The sequence below is a fragment of the Euphorbia lathyris genome, chromosome 2 (assembly GCF_963576675.1).
Source record: "Euphorbia lathyris chromosome 2, ddEupLath1.1, whole genome shotgun sequence".
NCBI classification, from domain to species: domain Eukaryota; kingdom Viridiplantae; phylum Streptophyta; class Magnoliopsida; order Malpighiales; family Euphorbiaceae; genus Euphorbia; species Euphorbia lathyris.
In genome coordinates, this window is record NC_088911.1 from 63,316,615 (window position 1) to 63,322,077 (window position 5,463).

Consider the following 5,463-nt stretch of genomic DNA (forward strand, 5'->3'; position numbering starts at 1 on the left):
GGTGAGATTAAAGAGGCTATTACAAAGGTTCTCCATGAGTCAGAAGATGTCTTTGCTTGGAAAGATGAGATCCTCCCAGGAATTAATCCGGATGTGATCACTCATAAGCTCAATATTGCCGAGGACGCTGTCCCAATAGCACAAAAGCGAAGGAATCATGGTCCCGAAAGACAGAAAGTAGTAGAAGAAGAGATTGCAAAGCTTAAGAAGGCGGACGCCATCGAAGAAGTACTTTACACACAATGGCTGGCGAATGTGGTGCTAGTTAAAAAGGAAGGCGGATCATACCGCATGTGTATTGACTTCACCGATCTCAACAAAGCTTGTGCCAAAGACAACTACCCTCTGCCATGTATTGATATTTTAGTAGATGGGACCGCGGGACACACCATGTATTCCTTCACTGATGTGAAGTCGAGTTATCACCAGATCCCGATGGAGCCTTCTGACAGAATCAAGACTTCGTTCGTGACTCACCAAGCCACCTACTGCTTCAAGGTCATGCCCTTTGGGCTTAAAAATGCAGGGGCTACCTATCAACGGATGATGAACAAAATATTCGAAGAAAGCAAAGGTAATAACTTTTCTGTCTACGTGGATGATATGATCATCAAAAGTTCCACTGTAGAAAAGCACGCAGATGATATAAGAGAGATCCTAGGTGTACTCCGACATCACAACATTAAACTGAATCCAGAGAAATGTACTTTTGGGGCGACATATGGAAAATTCTTGGGATTCATGATCAGCCAGAAAGGAGTGAGTCCAAATCCGGATAAAGTTAAAGCAGTCCTGGATATGAAAACACCACAGAACATCAGAGAGGTGCAACGTCTGAATGGGAGTATCGTGGCCTTGGGCAGGTTCATCTCCTATTCGGCTCGCAGATGTCAACCCTTCTATGAGGTAATAAAAAAACAAAAGACATTTGAGTGGAATGAAGACTGTAAGCAAGCCTTCGAAGGGATCAAGCGATTTCTCACGGAACCACCTCTGATGAGTCAGCCCTTGAAAGGTGAGAATCTCTACATGTATGTTTCAGTTACAGATAAAGCTGTTTGCACAGTCATGATCAGGGAAGAGGATGGACAGCAGTATCCAATATATTATGTGAGTAAAGTGTTAAAAGACGCCGAGACCCGATACTCCAAATTGGATAAAATGGCACTGGCCGTTGTCACCACCTCAATACGCCTCAGGCCCTACTTTCAGGCACATAATGTTATAGTCCGCACTAGCATACCCATGAGGAAAGTATTGCAAAAGCCATAAACCTCGGGAAGATTGATGGAGTGGGCGATTCGCTTAGGCGAATTTGATGTTCGTTATGAAAGTCGGTCTGCTCTGAAAAGTCAAGTCTTGGCAGACTTTGTGAATGAATTCACTGAAGAAGGTATGAATCTCCCCAAATCTAAGGTCGAGGAATGGACGATGTATACAGATGGGGCTTCTTCGGCGGAAGGCGCAGGAATAGGCATCGTGATCAAAGGTCCCCAATATATAAAACTGCATTACGCAGCAAAATTGGACTTCCTTGCAACCAACAATGCAGCGGAGTACGAGGCCTTAATATTGGGACTACGCCTGTTGAAGGAAATCACTCCCGAGTGGATCGTAATCTACAGTGATTCCAAATTAATGGTCAACCAGGTAATCAAAAATTTTGAGGTGAAAGATGACATTCTGGCCAAATATGTTGAAGAGGTTAAGAAATTGCTGAACCACCTCGAAGCCAAAGAAACCAAGTGGGAACTGATCCATATTCCCCAAGGATCTAACACCGAGGCTGATCACCTAGCTAAAATGGCTTTAAGCAGAGAGCATTGGGCGGATCTACAGTGCCCGTTCGAGGTCAAGACATCACCGGCATTCGCCTCAGAAGAGGTATCCTTACTTGCATCCGTTGAAAGTGATTGGAGGTCACCTATTCGCCAGTACCTGATAGATGGCACTCTGCCACAGGACAAAGAAGAAGCTCGAAGGACGGTAAGGAAGGCTGCCTATTTCTCCATGATAAATGATTGCTTGTACAGAAAGTCTTTTGGCCATCCCTGGTTGAAATGCATCGTGACAGAAGAGGGACAACAGATCCTCAAAGAGTTGTATGAAGGCACATGTGGAGCCCATGAGGCGTCCGCCTCCATCTTGAAGAAGTCCAGGTTAGCAGGATTTTATTGGCCCACAGCAGAACTTGATGCCCAAAAGTTAGTGGAGTCTTGTCATAATTGCCAGGTGCATGCAAAAGAATCCCACATAGCTAAACACCTTCAAAGGCCCATCATCGAAGGTCGACCCTTTCCAGTTTGGGGAATTGATATCGTTGGTCCCTTTCCTCCTACCAAAAGACAAAGAAAGTATGTGGTGGTGGCTGTGGATCATTTTACTAAATGGGTAGAGGCCGAAGCTGTCTCCTCTATCAACGCCGAATGAATGGTGGAGTTCGTCAAAGATAATATCGTTGGAAGATACGAGGTTCCCCACACGATTATCACTGATAATGGGACGCAATTCAATTATGGAGAGTTCAAAACTTTTTGTGAAAAGCTGGGCATTTAGAACAGGTTCGCCTCTGTTTACTATCCCCAATCTAATGGGATGACCAAGGTCACAAATCGAACGATCGTGAAAGGAATAAAGAAAAGGTTGGGAGAGCATGATAAAAAATGGGCGGATCAGTTAATGAGCGTCCTATGGGCGTACCAGACCACTCCACGAACGGCCACGGGTGAGACACCATTCGCCCTATCTCACAGCGTGGAAGCTGTAATCCCTATTGAAATACAGGTCCCCAGTGACAGAGTTGCATTCTATTGCGAGGATGAAAATAGCCAAAGGTTAAAAGAAAGTCTCGATCAAGTGGAGGAGAAAAGAGAAAAGGCGTATGTACGCATGGCAACCTACAAGCAACGGATCGCAGCTTATCATGATAAAAATGCAAAGCTTGTAAGTCTGAATGTGGGAGATCTCGTGCTCCGAAAGGCGGATAAAATCCAATCTATGGAAGGAAGAGGCAAGCTGGGAATCACCTGGACAGGTCCATACAGAATAATCACCAAGATTGGGTCCGCCACGTTTAAAATTCAAGACATGGAGGGGAACACACTGCCACGTACGTGGAACATCCAAAACCTCCGCAAATATTTCACCCGAAAATAGAATGTAATCAAAGTCTTGAGTACTCTTTTTCCTTTAGTAAGTTTTTATCCCATGAGGTTTTTCTTATTAAAGGTTTTAATGAGGCTCACATGTAAGACCCACTTGCTGTAATAAGGCACATCGCCATTCAATAAAAAGCAACTTTTGTCCTATCAATTCTTTTTTAAGTATTTTCTTGTAGCAATATAAATATTCCAGATTAAAAAAGAAGGGGGGCCAACAAACGCATTCATCCCCACACATAGGATAATGCTTTCTCCTCAAAGATAGGAGAACAATCTCAACGGCAGATCTATCTACCTCAAAGATAGGAAACGAATTGATCCCCGTCAGAGATAGAGTTAAAACATTTCTCAGACGTGAGATCTTTACACTCTCATACACTCTTTCCAAAAAAGAGTCCAAAGTCCTAGTGGCGGATCGATTCACCTCAAAGACAGGAAGCCAATCGATCGCCTAAGGCAACTTAACTTCCTCCAAAGGAATAAAAGCTCCAAGCCTTCGCAAAGGCTCACACTCTGAAGTATGGCTGGCCACCTACTTCAACTCAATCCTAAAAACCTATAGATTTACTTGTTGAAAAACATAAAGCGTAAAGTAAATGGTTATAGCAAGGATTAAAAATTGTACTTAGTTTTACAAATAACTAGACATCTAAAGGAGCATTCTCCTTAGCATCTTTTGCATCAGATGCGCCCTCCAGCGAGGCTTCTTTCTCTACAGAAACAGTACCCTCCTGAGGAATAGTACAATCAATTATCAGCTCCTCACTCTTATCACCCGCCTTCTGAGACACTTCACCAAGGTCCTCTGGTTCAAGATTGACAAGGGGTTTACTCTCTTCGGCGGATCCATTCATCACTTTGCGAATGTAATCACGGATGTAGTCCTTGACGTCCGGAATTTTGCGATACTTAAGACAAACATCCACGTCAAGAACCACGAACTCCGGATCTGTAAAATCAATCTCGGGGAGCGCCAGTTGAACATACGCCATGATCCACTCGCCATAGTAGTAAGCTCGTTCCCCTGCCAAGATCTCAGTGTCCACTAAAGCAGCCTCATGTTCTTTAGCATCTGCATCAATTTGCTCCTTCAATTTAAGGATCTCAACATCCTTACTCTCATTTAGGGCAATAGCGGACGCAGCGTTCGCATTGGCAACAATGACCTCCTTCTCCAACCTTTCTATAGTTGCCTTGTCCGCCACTCCTTGAAGGAGATCCGCTTCCATAGCATGCATACGGGTGTATACCTATCAAGGAAAAATCCAATTCAAGCGAAAGAATAACATCAAAACTCTCCCTAAAGGAGATCACTCTTTCATCCAAAAATGCAAAAAGGATAGAAGGAACTTACCGTGAGAAGCTCCGTTTTTCCCATCTAGACATGGGCGGATCCCGAGATCTTATTCTGGCTCTCCCGGACCTCCCCTAGTTGGCCAAGAGCTTCGTCCAAATCATTGATGACGGATTCATTCCTCAGAGATCCTTTGTCACCATATTTGGCGGACCAGTAACCTCCCAAGTCCGGCTTAACCAACTATGCAAGCATTAAAAAGCAGAAAGTAAGATTCAAGTAAGAGAAGAGAAAATGATAAGATCGACATACCTCTTCGAGTCTCGCCGTTGGTTTCATGGCTCGCATGGCATCCGCCATTAGCTTTCCTCCACTGATGGACACAAATTTCTTCTTCTTTGGAAGAGGAGGATCAACCATATCACCAGCAGGACGCTTCTCCAAGCTCTTATGAGGATCCGCTACCTGCCCCTTCTTTCGAGCTTCTTCTTCCTTCTGTTTCTTACGTATCTCTACAAGAGCGCGACTGGCCTCAAACAAACCCCTGACAAGGGAACAATAAAATAATCAAGGTTCAAGGAAAAACAAAGTTACCTTCATCAAGTTGTGTAAACTTCGCATAAGTGATCTTGTCCCCTTCCCGGCGGATCAAGGGAATGTCATTCATCATGAAGTCCAAGGCGTCAGCGTATGTCCAGGCCTCCGCCTTGATACTTTTCATGAGATCCGCCACTTTCTCATCACTATCCGTCAATATACGCAAGTCTCCAGCCATAGGCAAAGGTTTGGCATTCCAAACCGACGGAAAGCCTAAAGACTCGCCCTCTCTTATCTTTACATAGAAAAATCTTTCATCCCACAGATGGACATTGGACATTTTACCATAGAAGGGCGAATAAGTTTTGAACTTAGCGAAAGTGAAGAAAGATTCGGCCTTTCGCTTCGTCGGTTTGTGAAGAGACCGAAAGACATGAGGGTTACATACTACCCCTAAGTTTGAAGCTAAAT